The sequence below is a fragment of the Ovis canadensis genome, chromosome 12 (assembly GCF_042477335.2).
Source record: "Ovis canadensis isolate MfBH-ARS-UI-01 breed Bighorn chromosome 12, ARS-UI_OviCan_v2, whole genome shotgun sequence".
In the NCBI taxonomy this organism is placed as follows: Eukaryota; Metazoa; Chordata; class Mammalia; order Artiodactyla; family Bovidae; genus Ovis; species Ovis canadensis.
In genome coordinates, this window is record NC_091256.1 from 67,308,808 (window position 1) to 67,325,374 (window position 16,567).

The 16,567-nt window shown below is 43.2% G+C and overlaps 1 protein-coding gene across 2 annotated transcripts in view; it reads right to left on the minus strand.

Annotated features, from left to right (window-relative positions):
• TNR (tenascin R) overlaps positions 1-16,567 on the minus strand; it is a 95,916-nt gene that overhangs the window by 18,588 nt on the left and 60,761 nt on the right. The window lies entirely within an intron of this gene.

The following is a 16,567-nucleotide window of genomic DNA, read 5'->3' on the forward strand; positions in this document are numbered from 1 at the left end:
TAGACAGCATATTAAAAAGCAGAGACATTACTTTGCTGACAAAGGTCCATCTAGTCAAAGCTATGGTTTTTTCAGTAGTCATGTATGGGTGTGAGAGTTGGACCATAAAGAAAGCTGGGCACTGAAGAATTGATGCTTTTGAACTGTGGTGTTGGAGAAGACTCTTGAGAGTCCCTTGCACTGCAAGGAGATCAAACCAGTCCATCCTAAAGGAGATCAGTCCTGAATATTCATTGGAAGGACTGATGCTGAAGCTGAAGCTCCAGTACTTTGGCCACCTGATGTGAAGAACTGACTCATTTGAAAAGACCCTGACACTGGGAAAGATTGAAGGCAGGAGGAGAAGGGGACAACAGAGGATGAGATGGTTGGATGGCATCACCAACTCAATGGACATGAGTTTGAGTAGGCTCTGGGAGTTGGTGATGGACAGAGACGCCTGGCATTCTGCAGTACATGGGGGTCACAAAGAGTTGAACACGACTGAATGACTGAACTGAACTGAACAAGGAGCTATCAAAATATGGAAGTGCACATGTAGTGAATTCTGTGGCTGGTGAGGGTAGGGTGAGTGGTGGAGTATGGGGCAGGGGTTAGCAAGTGCTAATCAGAAAATGCTTCTTATTTTAGGAACCAAAGTAGAAATTAGTCACAAATTGATGGAAGAGGGATATTCTAGGTCTGTGCAAAATGTGGTCTATCTGGGAAACTACAGGTTTCAGCCAGGAAACAAGAGAAAGAGGTGGATTGAGTGGGTGAAAGAAAGCCTTGGGGAAATAAGAGGGACTGGACCATGACATTTAAGGAATTGGACCTTCTCCTGAAGGAAATAAGATGAAGAGCTCACTAATGGACTTTAAGCTTAAATTTTTAAAATAGCATTTTCCCTGTAGTGTGGAGAATGAATTAGATGGGGGTGAGAGTGGAGGTGAGACCTCATTCAGGAGGCGGCAGTAGGAATCAAGGTCGAGAGGTAACAATAGCCTTCAAGGAGCCAATGGGAACATAGAATTAACTGTGCAGTCAACAGCTTGGATGGCTTTATCTTAAGCAGAATTTCTGAGGAAGGTCTTTAAGCTCTGAAGACCACTTGCCTTCTACCTACCAAGGGCTAACATAACAGGCCTCTAAATCTTCCCTCTGAAGATCAACTAAAAGCACCCTAACAGCAAAGAAATGTTCTGACGTAATTTACTATTCCTTAGATTTACTAATACAAGGAGATCCAATTCTATGGCAGATTAATTGATCATGGGCTGGCAGCTTCCAGCCTGGCCCTTCTCTGTGGCTCTTGATTTAATATCGCAAGGAAAGGGTGGGGTCATTGTCATGCCTCCTACCTCGTCTCTTCCTGCCATGCTGGCCCCACTTGCATCTATTCTCTGTATTTTAACCAGGGTAATATTTTTATAATGTAAAAGTGGTGCTATCTCATCCTTTCTCTCACTTGCTGAGACCTTCCAAAAGCTTCTCCAATCAGTGGCTCTGATTGTAATGGCTTTTTGCAATTAGAATAAAATCTAAAATCCTTAGCACATCCTATAAATTCCTGCATGCTCTGCCTCTGCCTTGTACCCCTCCCTCTTTCCCTTGGCTTTCTTTTAATCTGTTGAATATGCCAAACTTATTCCTCCCTTGAGGTGTAGTAATTACTCTTCTCTAGGCTTGGAATGCTCTTCTGTGTGATTCATTCTCATCATTCAAGTCCTGGCTCAAATGGCTCAGCTCAAAGAGAGGTCTTTCCTGACCATTCTTGTTGAGGCCAGAGTCTGGGATGTGGGAAATAGTGGCAAGTGAATTCCAGTGCAGAGGAGATAATTTGAAAGAAGCCTGGGTCAGACCCACTTGCTTATCTTGGAGAGCCCCTCAAAGAGGCAGAAGGCAACTGGGATGCCCCCTGGGGACATAGATGCTGGTGACAGTGATTTTGGGGAGTCTGTCCTACCACAAGGACACTGGTACTGGCAAGTGCTACTTTGAAATCCTTTCTCTATTCTGTTAGCACAAAGGGTTTACCCACTTATCCAGCATCAGCCTTGGACCCCCTGGACCACACAGCTAGCCTTGCCAGAATCCAGCACTGCCCACCATGGGCCAGCAGCTGCCACTTGGCTCAGAGCCTGGCAGCCAACCAGGCCAGGGGCCAGTGCCACCTGCCAGAATACCCACAAGAGTCAGTCCCCCTACAACAGAAGGACCCACAGAGTCCACACAGGGAACACTCCTAGCATATATAACTCTGTGACCAGAGCAAGTGTGCTGCTGGGCTCCCTAGGATGTTCCTACATAAGGCTACTAATCTGAGGTCAGGAAACATAACTGACCTGCTTAATACACAGAAATAAAAACAGAGAATGAGACAGAATGAGAAGACGTAGGAATATGTTCCAATGAAGGAATAAGACAAAACTTCAAAAGAACTAAACAAAGTGGAGATAAGCAATCTCTCCAATAGAACTCAAGGTAACAGTCATAGGGATGCTTGATGAACTCAGAAGAATGAATGAACACAGAGAGGAGTTTAACAAAGAGCTAGAAGATACAAAGAAAAACCAAACACAGCTAAAGAAAACAATAACTTAATTAAAAAAAAAAAAACCAACACTAAGAGAAGTCAACAGTGGATTAGATGATACAGAGGAGATAGATCAGAGATACAGATAGATAGATCAGAGAACTGGAAGACAGACTGGAAATTACCCAAACTGAAGAGAAAAAAGAAAACAAAAGACTTAAAACTTGAGGATAGTTTAAGAGACCTCTTGAACAACATCAAGTGTACTAGCATTCTCATTATTGGGGTCCCAGAAGGAGAAGAGAGAGAAAAGAGGGCAAAGAACTCGTTTGAAGAAATAATAGCTGAAAACTTCCATAACCTGGGAAAGGAAACAGACATCCAAGTCCAGGAAGCAGAGTCCCAAACAAGATGCATCCAGAGGTCCACATCAAGATGCTTTATGATTAAAATGGCAAAAATTAAAGGTAAAGAGTCTTAAAAGACTTCCTTGGTGGTCCAGTGGTTAAGAATCCACCTGCCATTGCAGGGGACATGGGTTCAGTCCCTGGTACAGGAAGATAAAGAAAGCTCAGTATCAAAGAATGGATGCTTTTGAATCATGGTGTTGGAGAAGACTTTTTTCTTTTTTTAAATTTAATTTGGAGGCTAATTACTTTACAATATTGTAGTGGTTTTTGCCATACATTCACATGAATCAGCCATGGGTGTATATGTGTTCCCCTTCCTGACCCTCTCTTCCACCTCCTTCCCCATCCCATCCCTCAGGGTCATTCCAGTGCACCAGCCCTGAGCACCCTGTCTCATGCATTGAACCTGGACTGGTGATCTATTTCACATATGATAATATACATGTTTCAATGTTATTCTCTCAAATCATCCCACTCTTGCCTTCTCCCACAGAGTCCAAAAGTCTGTTCTTTACATCTGTGTCTCTTTTGCTGTCTTGAGTATAGGATCATCATTACCATCTTTCTAAATTCCATATATATGTGTTAATATACTGTATTGGTATTTTCCTTTCTGACTTACTTTGCTCTGTATAATAGGTGGATAAGACTCTTGAGAGTCCCTTGGATAGCAAGGAGATCAAACCAGTCCATCCTAAAGGGTATCAGTCCTAAATATTCATTGGAAGGACTGATGCTGAAGCTGAAGCTCCAGTACTTTGCCCACCAGATGCAAAGAACTGACTCATTTGAAAAGACCCTGATGCTGGGAAAGATTGAAGGCAGGAGAAGAATATGACAGAGGATAAGATGGTTGGGTGGCATCACTGACTTGATGGACCTGAGTTTGAGCAAGCTCTGGGAGTTGGTGATGGACAGGGAGGTCTGGCATACTGCAGTCCATAGGGTCACAAAGATTCGGACACGACTGAGTGACTGAACTGAACTGAGGGGCAACCAAGCCCATGCTGAAGTCTGAGTGCCTAGAACCCAAGCTCCATAACAAGAGAAGCCACTGCTATGAGAAGCCCCTCACAGTGTAACATAAAGTAGCCCCTGCCCACTGCAACCAGAGAAAGCCTGCACACAGCAACAAAGACCCAGCACAGCCAAAATTAAATAAATTAATTAATTAAAAAAGAATCTTAAAAGCAGCAAGAAAAAAGCAACTAGTTTCATACAAGGGGACTCCCATAAGACTTTTCAGCAGAAGCTTTGCAGGCCAGAGGGAATAGCATGATATATTCAAAGTGATAAAACGAAAGAACCTACGACCATACTCTACCCAGCAAGCCTACCTTTCCAATTTGAAGGAGAGATAAAGAATTTTACAGACAAAAAAAGCTAAAAGAGTTCAGCACCACTAAACTGGCATTACAGGAAATGTTAAAGAGACTTCTTCAAGCAGAAAAGAAAAGACTATTATTAAAAACATGAAAATTGCAAAAGGAAAAGTCTCATTGGTAAAGGCAAATGTGCAGTAAAGATAACAGATCCACCAATTATAAAGCTAGTAGGGAGTTTAAAAGACAATAGCAGTTAAATCACCCATATCCACAATAAGTAGTTAAGGGATACGCAAAGCAGAAAGATGTAAAATATGATGTCAAAAACATTAAATATGGTGGCGGGCATGGTTAAAAAAAACACAATGTAGTGTTTGCGAAAGAACAGATCAAGAGAGCATGGAATAGAATAGGGAGTTCAGAGTTCAGAGATAAATCCATGTATATATGGGACTTAATATACAATATAGCACCACGAATCAATTGGTTATTCAGTAAAAGAGGGGTTATTCAGTACTGGGGGAATTGGCTCACTGTGTCCCTACCAAATTTGTTGTTATTGTTTAGTTGCTCAGTTGTGTCCGACTTTTTTTGCAACCGCATGGACTGTAGCTCTCCAGGCTCCTCTGTCTATAGGATTTCCCAGCTAGAATACTGGAGTGGGTTGGCATTTCCTTCTCCAGGAAATCTTCCCAACACAGGGATTGAACCTGCATCTTCTACACTGGCAGGTAGATTCTTTACCACTGAGCCACCTGGGAAACCCATCCCGAACTTATACTGTAAATAAAATTAAGATTAGATATAACAATACAGCCAGAAAGTTAATAGAAGAACATGTAGAAAATATTTGTGTCCTACAGGCAGGGTGAGATTTTTTAAAGAAAGACTTCAAAAGTTCAGACAATTATAGCTAATACTTAACTAGCACAGGAACCCTGATGGAAAGATGGACAAACTATATGAACAGGTAATTTACAAAAAAGGAAACTCAAAAGTCTAACAAGGATTTGAAGAGATGTTTTTTAAAAAAACATTATTTAATGAAATTCAACTAAAACAGTGAGATATCAATCACGCCTATTAGACTGTCAAGAATTACAAAGCTGGATCGTGTCAAGTCATCAGGAATGATGTATATCATTAGAAAACAGGATCTTTTGTGCACTGTTGGAGGCAGTGTAGACCAGTACAACCATTCAGGAGAGCAGTACTTAGTTAAGCCATATAAACACATACCCTAAGACCCAACAGTTCTCTTCTGGAATCATATATCCCAAAGGTATTGCCTCAGTGATTTATATGTGGACATGTAAAACATTTGCTTCTGCTTTATTGACTATGCCAAAGCCTTTGACTGTGTGGATCACAAGAAACTGTGGAAAATTCTGAAAGAAATGGGAATCCCAGACCACCTGACTTGCCTCTTGAGAAACCCGTATGCAGGTCAGGAAGCAACAGTTAGAACTGGATATGGAACAACTGACTGGATTAAAATAGGGAAAGGAGTACATCAAGGCTGTATATTGTCACCCTGCTTATTTAACTTACATGCAGAGTACATCATGAGAAACGCTGGGCTGGATGAAGCACAAGCTAGAATCAAGATTGCTGGGAGAAATATCAATAACCTCAGATATGCAGATGACACCACCCTTATGGCAGAAAGTGAAGAACTAAAGAGCCTCTTGATGAAAGTGAAAGAGGAGAGTGAAAAAGTTGGCTTAAAGCTCAACATTCAGAAAACAAAGATCATGGCATCTGGTCCCATAACTTCATGGCAAATAGACGGCGAAACAGTGGAAACAGTGTCAGACTTTACTTTGGGGGGCTTCAAAATCACTGCAGATGGTAACTGCAGCCATGAAATTAAAAGACGCTTACTCCTTGGAAAGGAAGTTATGACCAACCTAGACAGTATATTAAAAAGCAGAGACATTACTTTGTCAACAAAGGTCTGTCTAGTCAAGGCTATGGTTTTTCCAGTAGTCATGTATGGATGTGAGAATTGGACTATAAAGAAAGCTGAGCACCGAAGAATTGATGCTTTTGAACTGTGGTGTTGGAGAAGACTCTTGAGAGTCCCTTGGACTGCAAGGAGATCCAACCAGTCCATCTTAAAGGAGATCAGTCCTGGATGTTCATTGGAAGGACTGATGTTGAAGCTGAAGCTCCAGTACTTTGGCCACCTCATGCAAAGAGCTGACTCATTTGAAAAGACCCTGATGCTGGGAAAGATTGAGGGCAGGAGGAGAAGGGGATGACAGAGGATGAGATGGTTGGATGGCATCACCAACTCAATGGACATGAGTTTGGGTAAACTCTGGGAGTTGGTGATGGACAGGAAGGCCTGGCGTGCTATGGTTCATGGGGTCGCAAAGAGTTGGACATGACTGAGCGACTGAACTGAACTGAACTGATGAGGTATTTACTATAGTACCATTTATGGTGGAGGGAGACTAGAGACAATGTGATGTTCATCTTCAGGAAAATGAAGAGGTAAAATGTAATGTGTGCACACCATGCAATATTTTGCAATGGTTGGAAGCAAATGATTTTATACATGTATAACACTGTGTGCAAGACCAGGGTTAGTCATGTCCAGCTCTCTGTGATGCCATGGACTGTAGCCCGGCAGGCTCCTCTGTCCATGGAATTCTCCAGGCAATACTACTGGGTTGCCATTTCCTTCTACAGGGGATCTTCCTGACCCAGAGATTGAACCTGGGTTTCCTGCATTGCAGGCAGATTCTTTACCAGATGTCTGAGCCACCAGGGAAGCCATTATAACAACATAGATGGATCTTAAAAATGGTGCTGAGCAAAAAAATAGAATAGAGAATGAGTTATGCAATCTAATAACATTGACATACATTTAAAATATACTTAAGGCAACATCTCAAAAATACATTTGAGAAAACACAACAGAAGTGTACAAATTTAGCACATCAAAATGGCTCCATATGAAAGGTGAAAGAAAAGATGGGAGGTAAACAGAAATAAATGAATAAACAGAGAGGGACCTTGCTGGAGACTGACGCTGGTCATATGTGATAAACTGTGTGGTATGATTAATTCAGACCTCTCATCTGACACCCATCTCTCTACCCATGGTGGGCATGCATGGGAATGGTGTGTTCAGATGGGATGTTTAGAGACCTACCAACCTTCTTCAAATCCAGGTCCCAAAGAAAGGAGAATGTGGGCCTCTCCTTTTAGGCGTCTGCTCGTTTCAACAGCAAGAAGTCAAGCTGTTTCTAAGTAGTGGAGAGGAAAGAAGCCTCTCCAGTGTCCTACTTAGATGTGGGGAAATATGGCATAGATGGGAATAGATTGCAATGAATAGTGGTCATCATGCTCTCCTTCCCCACTGATAATGATGTGGACTTGCATGACCCGCCGTCTGTTGTCCCAGAACCCAGGGTTTGCCCATCTTCATTAATTTTCACAACCTCAGAAAATGAAGCTCATGTTAGATCACACTCTAGGAGTTTTCCTGAAAAGCCCCAGAGAGCAGCTCAGTCTGGCTGCTGGGAGAGCCAGGGACAGAGTGAAGGCAATAAAGAAAACTTCTCATTACCCATCTCTGGGTGCCTCCGAAAATGATTGTCTTCGCTTAACCTCAAGGTCAAGACAACCTATTTTATAGTGTTCACTGTCTCTGAGGACAAGCTTTAGTGAGCGCCTTGTTTGCTTCTCATAGTATTAAAATAGACAATGAAATCTGCTTCTCGGAAGATCATTTCACCAAGTCCCTGTTGCTCTGTGGGGAATATTTGTTTCCTCATTTATATTCATGTCTCTAAAAGACAAGTAGGCCTTGGATGAAATTTCAGGCGACAGTAAATTATAAATAATGTATCCATATTTTTTTTTCTCTTCTATACTACTTGTATTTAATTCCCCCCAGAGTCTTGTGCAAACACCAGAGACAAGAGGACAGGAAGCTATTAACATGATGGAAACAATGAAACGGGCTTATATTATATGGCAGAAAGGCAATGAGAAGAGACATCTTGATCAAAGGAATTTTTTGAGGTTTTGTGGGAGCCAGTTCTTTTCTTTTTTCCTCTCTTATATTATTTATTTATTAATTTTTTAACATCTCAACTTTTTTTTTTTCTAAACCATTAAATTGGCATCTGCATGCAATGAGTTCTCTTTGCTTGGCCCACCCAGGATAAGATGTGGGTTTGTCAGTGGAGGGAGGCCACTTTGGGGTCCAGCCTTAGACTCTTTTGTTCCCTAAACACGACATAAAAAACACTTAGAACAATCAGCTGAGATCAGTCTAGGAACAGGATACTGCTAAGTGGAAGTTCAGGTACTATTAGTGAAGTCAGAAAGGGTGTCAGTTACTAGAATGAAATTAGCCTATAAACCCATCATCCCTGGTGTTCCTCAGATCTCTTGCTCAGCAAGAGTGATTCATGGGGTTCAGGAAGGCGGCCCTTCAATCTTTCGAGTAAGTGAAGATAACTCTGCCCTTTGTTTTTGTTTCTTTCTCTCCTCTCTCTTTCTCTCTCTCTTTTTAAAGGATGCTGCAGATGGAGCTTGCAGGGTGCTGCATGTGGCTTCAAGGGTGTGCGGGGAGTATGCTCTGGTCCTGCTGGAGGGGCAGGGAAAGGATGGGTTAGAATGTGCTTAGTGTCAGCAGAGGGTGGGGAACTCGGAATTGCACAATCAGGGCTGAGGCACTGCTGCTCCAACCACTTTTCCCAGAGGAAGTCCACTCTCAGGGGATGTCAGGAGATATCCAGGGCAGACAGGGGACTTCTGGGATGAGAAACACCTGGATGCCCAGGTGCCCAGTGAAAGTGAAAGTCATTCAGTCATGTCCAGCTCTTTCCAACCCCATGGACTATACAGTCCATGGAATTCTCCAGGCCAGAATACTGGAGTGGTTAGCTGTTTCCTTCTCCAGGGGATCTTTGGAGGCCTCTTTCCCCCCACCCCACTCCCAGACTCTTCCTCAAGGAGTCTAGCTCATGTCACCTGTCAAGTAAACCCCAGTCCTTTTCTTCTTGGTAACATCTCCACTCCTACACTTAGAAAGGTCATACACTTGTATTCTCTTCATCTCTAAGAAAATTTGCTTTTTTGGTGAGGGATTTAGGAGAAGGGGGAGGGCATGGCACAGGCAATGAGCACTCGTTAATACTGACATGCATATTTTCATATTATAGTTTTCTCCAGGAGGAAAGATTCCCTTTCCCCGACACCCTCTTCAGCATTTATTGCTTGTATTTTTTGATGATTGCCAAGCTGACCAGTGAGGTGGTACCTCAGTGTAGTTTTGGTTTGATTTGCATTTCTCTGGTAAGTAGTGATGTTGAGCATCTTTTTATGTGCTTTTTGGCCATCTGTATATCTTCTTTGGAGAAATGTCTATTTAGATCTTCTGCCCATTTCTTGATTGGAATTTTTTAATATAATAAGCTGCATAAGCTGTTTGTATATTTTGGAGATTAATCCCCTGTTGGTCGCTTCATTTGCAAATATTTTCTCCCATTCTGTGGATTGTCTTTTCATTTTATTTATGGTTTCTTTTTCTGTGCAAAAGCCTTTAAGTTTAATTAGGTCCCATTTCATGTACCCCAATGTCAACTGCAGCACTGTTTACAATAGCCAGGCATGGAAGCAACCTAAATGTCCATCAATGGAGGAATGGAGAAAGAAGGTATGGGAGACATATATCTACCTCGAATGGAATATTATTAAGCCATAAAAAAGGACAAAATAATGCCATTTGCAGTGACATGGATGGGCTAGAGATTGTCATGTTGAGTGAAGTAAGTCAGACAAGGACAAATAACATATGATATCGCTTATATGTGGAATCCAAAAAAATAGTATCAATGAACATATTTACAAAACAGAAAGAGAGTCTCAGATATAGAAAACAAACTTATGGTTAACAAGGGGGAGAGGAGAGGGATGAATTTGGAGATTGGGATTGACGTATACACACTATGTGTGTTAGTCACTCAGTTGTGTCTGACTCTTTGCAAACCTATGGACTGTAGCCCACCAGGCTCCTCTGTCCATGGGATTTCCCAGGCAAGAATGCTGGAGTGGGTTAGAATACTGGAGTGGGTTGCCATTTGATAACTAATAAGAACTAATAATAATAGCACAGGGAACTCTACTCAATATTCTGTAATGACCTCTATGGGAAAAGAATCTAAGAGTGGATATACGTATATGTATAAATGATTTGCTTTGCTGCATAGCAGAAACTAACACAACATTGTAAATCAATTGCACTCCAATAAAAGTTAATTAAAAATATTATAAAAACTTTATGGTCACTGTGTCCACTGTGTCTTCATTTTGTCCAGAGCCTGTCATCATGTACACTATAAAGTGTACTGTGTCAGTTGCTTTGAATCTTAAAGAAAGTACTGACATGCAAATGACTCTGTAAGCTCTGTGTAATTCATTTGAGGAAATCTGCATGTGAGGTGGCAGAAGGAGCCTGCAATCAGAGAGACACGTGCATCATACTCCATATGCAGTCCCTCTTCGCATGGGCTGTCCCTGCAAGGGGTACTGAAAGTCTCCTCCTGCAGCTTTTTCATCAGAACCCCCCCTTCCCAGGCTCTGCACCTGGGATTTATCTGTTCCTCTCAACCACCATTTATTAAGTCAGCTATGTGCCCAGCTTTGTGCGAGGTGATGTCTTGTGCATTGCTTCTGTCCCTGGATTGTCACTATGCCACTGGTCATTTCAGTGGGTTTGGGATGCATCAGTGATTGAGATTTAATTTGAGCGTTCCAGGGAAACTCTGTGAAAACTTCTAGACATAGACCCCTCTTTGCCATGTACCACTGTGGTTGTAGTGGTAAGTCCGTCTCTGGTTCCCCAAACTGCATGGAACAACTTGGGGAGTAATTACACTGATGTTACAGGCAAGTGGGCTCTTCAGTGCTCTCCTTTCCAGGAGGGTTATTGGTCATCCTGTGGGGGCTCAGTGTCAACTGAAGTCTCACAAAAAGAACAAACACCTAAATACACTGTGATGGTCCCTCTGTGCTGTCCCCGGAACAAAGCCACCACCCTGGGCTCTGTCCCAGATTTCCACAAATTGTCAACCCTCTGTTTACTGGACCTTACTGGGCCCCCAGCTGGATTTGGGATTCTAGACTCAAACTATTGCACACCCTTTGGCGGTGACTTCATCTAACAGAGGCTAGCGGAGGGCACGGAATCTGGCATGCTCTTACAATCCAGGCGGATACGGAGCAAGGCACAGCTGCAAGATACTGCAGAAACCCCAGGCGTATTGTCATCCTGCCCAGCACCACTAGCTGTGGTGTTACTAGGATGGGAATTGAAAGCTCATACTACACTGAGCAAGCAGTGAAACCCATGCATTTGGGGAATGAAATGAGTAGTTTAGACCTAATAAATATGCAGATCGGGGCTTTGTTTATGTTTCTGTCATCTGTGTCCTTTTTAGCAGAAGGAAAATTTTAATTCAGTGAAAAGCTCCAATCCCTGGGTCTTGGGGGTGGTGGCTTGAGAAGGGAAACCCTGGAGGACCCTTTAATTAACCTGTGAATGTGCAGCAAAGGGCTTGAGCAAGATGGTGACACCTTGGTTCTGAGGTAAGACACCTCTAGAAAGTCATGGAGCTTGAGCTTACTTGACCGCTTCCCCATGAAAGAGATCAAGTGTCCTCCAAATTCTGCTTGTCAAAGACCCATGTTGGATACATGTCTTCATTGAGTCACCAAGGTTTATTTTCATGTTTTAATTAAAAATCGTTTTTCTGATTATCATGCTCATTGTCAACACTTTGAAAGATATTGAAAAGCATTAAAAGGAAGGAAAAGGGAGACTCAGTCATAATTTCACCACCCTATGGAATCATTAGTGATATTTGGGTGTATTTGAGCCAGTGCCCGGCTTTGTCTTTCAGATCAAGTCTAGTTGGGGAGGTGGAGAAGGCAACGGCACCCCACTCCAGTACTCTTGCTTGGAAAATCCCATGGAAGGAGCCTGGTGGGGTGCAGTCCATGGGGTCGCTAGAAGTTGGACACGACTGAGCGACTTCACTTTTACTTTTCACTTTCATGCGTTGGAGAAGGAAATGGCAACCCACTCCAGTGTTCTTGCCTGGAGAATCCCAGGGATGGGGGAGCCTGATGGGCTACTGTCTATGGGGTCGCACAGAGTCGGACACGACTGAAGCGACTTAGCAGCAGCAGCAGCAGTGGGGGAGACACCTGGGTAGATGGGCGACTTTCTGTCACCTCTCTCCAGTGATGGGAGGATGGGCTCTGGGGGTGGACAGGAATCCAGTCGCCCTGGTGCTCTGAGATGACAGCAGAAGTGTGTCTACGGATAATGAACATGCCTTCACTTGCCCCTGCTGGCTAGATGGTAAAGAATCAGTCTGCCGATGCAGGAGCTGCAAGAACTGTGGATTTGATCCCTGGGTCAGCAAGATCCCCTGGAGAAGGAAATGGCGACCCACTCCAGTATTCTTGCCTGGAGAATCCCATGGACAGAGGAGCCTGGCTACCGTCCATGGGTTTGCAAAGAATTGGACACGACTGAGCAACTAACAGTACGCTTGCCCCACATGGTGTACAGCCACCCTCCTCTAAATATGGGGAGAGGGAGGGTACAGTCTGGACAGGGCAGCACCGCATAACAGACTGCAGAGAGGCACCCTGGAAAGTGGCAGGAAGGGTTGTTAACAACACAGACCACAGAGCTAGCACACCTGGGGTCAATCCCAGCTGTCCTACCTGAGAGCTATGGGATCTTGGGTGAGTTACCTTATCTCTCTTTGGCCCAGTTTCCATATCTGTAAATAAGGATACTAGAACATACCTCATAGACTGCCATGAGGATTAAGTTAGAATACATAATACTGTTATAACAGTGCCTGTCAAACAGCCCTCAAATATCAGGTGTTAGTTTATTTCCTATCTTACACATTAGATCAACCTTACCCCTTACGGTGGGGTTCCCTGGTGACTCAGTAACGATTCTGCCTGCGATGCAGGAGACTTGGGTTCTATCCCTGGATTAGGAACACCCCCTGGAGAAGGGAATGGCAACCCACTCCAGTCTTCCTGCCTGGAGAATTCCATGGACAGAGGAGTGTGTAGACTGCAGTCCATGGGGTTGCAAAGAGTCAGACATGACTGAGTGACTAACAATTTCACTTCACTTTTCATCCTTTAAGGGTATTTCCAGTATCTTCTGCTGATATTGGGTTAGCCAAAAAGTTCATTTAGGTTTTTCTGGACAATGAGATGGAAAAACCTGAAGAAACTTTATGACCAACCCAATACTTAGATGAAGGAAGGCAGAAGGGATGCTGGATTTAGAGGTGGAAGACCTTGGTTTAAGTTCTGACCCAGCACTTACTACCATGTAAGTCATTTGATTTCCAGGCACCTAAGTTTCATCATCTGAGGTGAATGGGGATAATAAGACCTTTCTTACCAGTTGTTGTAAAAGAATGGGTTGCTACCATAGAAATGCAGAAGTGCTTTGTGGATGGAGAACCATACACTTCATACTGGGGCTTTATTTGTGTGGGTTTTACAGGCAGCAGAGGCAGGAAGGAGGGAAGGACAAGCTGTGCTGGAAAAACCTTTGCAGAAAATCAGCACACGAGCCTGCTCTCTTACTTGGTGCATTTAGTTGCTGCAGGAGGACCAGGAATTTGTGCTGCTGGTTCCTATGGTTGCCTCGGTAGCAAGAGGTTTCTGGCAGGGCTATGGCAGTGGGGGAAGGCAGGAGTTCAGTTCAGTTCAGTTGCTCAGTCACGTCTGACTCTTTGCGACCCCATGAATCGCAGCACGCCAGGCCTCCCTGTCCATCACCAACTCTCGGAGTTCACTCAGACTCACGTCCATCGAGTCTGTGATGCCATCCAGCCATCTCATCCTGGGTCGTCCCCTTCTCCTCTTGCCCCCAATCCCTCCCAGATTCAGAGTCTTTTCAAATGAGTCAACTCTTCGCATGAGGTGTCCAAAGTACTGGAGCTTCAGCTTTAGCATCATTCCTTCCAAAGAAATCCAAGGCTTGATCTTCAGAATGGACTGGTTGGATCTCCTTGCAGTCCAAGGGACTCTCAAGAGTCTTCTCCAACACCACAGTTCAAAAGCATCAATTCTTCGGCGCTCAGCCTTCTTCACAGTCCAACTTTCACATCCATACATGATCACAGGAAAAACCATAGCCTTGACTAGACGGACCTCAGTCGGCAAAGTAATGTCTCTGCTGTTGAATATGCTATCTAGGTTGGTCATAACTTTTCTTCCAAGGAGTAAGCGTCTTTTAATTTCATGGCTGCAGTCACCATCTGCAGTGATTTTGGAGACCCCCAAAATAAACTCTGACACTGCTTCTACTGTTTCCCCATCTATTTCCCATGAAGTGATGGGACTGGATGCCATGATCTTCGTTTTCTGAATGTTGAGCTTTAAGCCAACTTTTTCGCTCTCCTCTTTCACTTTCATCAACAGGCTTTTTAGCTTCTCTTCACTTTCTGCCATAAGGGTGGTGTCATTTGCACATCTGAAGTTATTGATATTTCTCCCGGCAGTCTTGATTCCAGCTTGTGTTTCTTCCAGCCCAGCGTTTCTCATGATGTACTCTGCATATAAGTTAAATAAGCAGGGTGACAATATACATCCTTGACATACTCCTTTTCCTATTTGGAACCAGTCTGTTGTTCCATGTCCAGTTCTAACTGTTGCTTCCTGACCTGCATACAGGTTTCTCAAGAGGCAGGTCAGGTGGTCTGGTATTCCCATCTCTTTCAGAATTGTCCACAGTTTCTTGTGATCCACACAGTCAAAGGCTTTGGCATAGTCAATAAAGCAGAAATAGATGTTTTTTCTGGAACTCTCTTGCTTTTTCCATGATCCAGCAGATGTTGGCAATTTGATCTCTGGTTCCTCTGCCTTTTCTAAAACCAGCTTGAACATCAGGGAGTTCACGGTTCACGTATTGCTGAAGTCTGGCTTGGAGAATTTTGAGCATTACTTTACTAGCATGTGAGATGAGTGCAATTGTGCGTTAGTTTGAGCATTCTTTGGCATTGCCTTTCTTTGGAATTAGAATGAAAACTGACCCTTTCCAGTTCTGTGGCCACTGCTGAGTTTTCCAAACTTGCTGGCATATTGAGTGCAGCACTTTCACAGCATCATCTTTCAGGATTTGAAACAGCTCAACTGGAATTCCATCACCTCCACTAGCTTTATTCATAGTGATGCTTTCTAAGGCCCACTTGACTTCACATTCCAAGATGTCTGGCTCTAGATTAGTGATCACATCATCATGATTATCTGGGTCATGAAGATCTTTTTTGTACAGTTCTTCTGTGTATTCTTGCCACCTCTTCTTAATATCTTCTGCTTCTGTTAGGTCCATACCATTTGTGTCCTTTATCGAGCCCATCTTTGCATGAAATGTTCCCTTGGTATCTCTAATTTTCTTGAAGAGATCTCTAGTCTTTCCCATTCTGTTGTTTTCCTCTATTTCTTTGCATTGATCGCTGAAGAAGGCTTTCTTATCTCTTCTCACTGTTCTTTGGAACTCTGAATTCAGATGCTTGTATCTTTCCTTTTCTCCTTTGCTTTTCACCTCTCTTCTTTTCACAGCTACATCTACTACTGCGGGCAGGAATCCCTCAGAATAATGGAGTAGCCATCATGGTCAACAAGAGTCCAAAATGCAGTACTTGGATGCAATCTCAAAAATGACACAATGATCTCTGTTCATCTCCAAGGCAAACCATTCAATATCATAGTTATCCAAGTCTATGCCCCAACCAGTAATGCTGAAGAAACTGAAGTTGAACGGTTTTATGAAGACCTACAAGATCTTTTAGAACTAACACTCGAAAAAGATGTGCTTTTCATTATAGGGGACTGGAATGCAAAAGTAGGAAGTCAAGAAACACCTGGAGTAACAGGCAAATTTGGCCTTGGAATGTGGAATGAAGCCGGGCAAAGACTAATAGAGTTTTGCCAAGAAAATGCACTGGTCATAGCAAACACCCTCTTCCAACAACACAAGAGAAGACTCTACACATGGACATCACCAGATGGTCAACACCAAAATCAGATTGATTCTATTCTTTGCAGCCAAAGATGGAGAAGCTCTATACAGTCAACAAAAACAAGACCGGGAGCTGACTGTGGCTCAGATCATGAACTCCTTATTGCCAAATTCAGACTTAAATTGAAGAAAGTAGGGAAAACTGCTAGACCATTCAGGTATGATCTAAATCAAATCCCTTATGATTATACAGTGGAACTGAGAAATAGATTTAAGGGCCTAG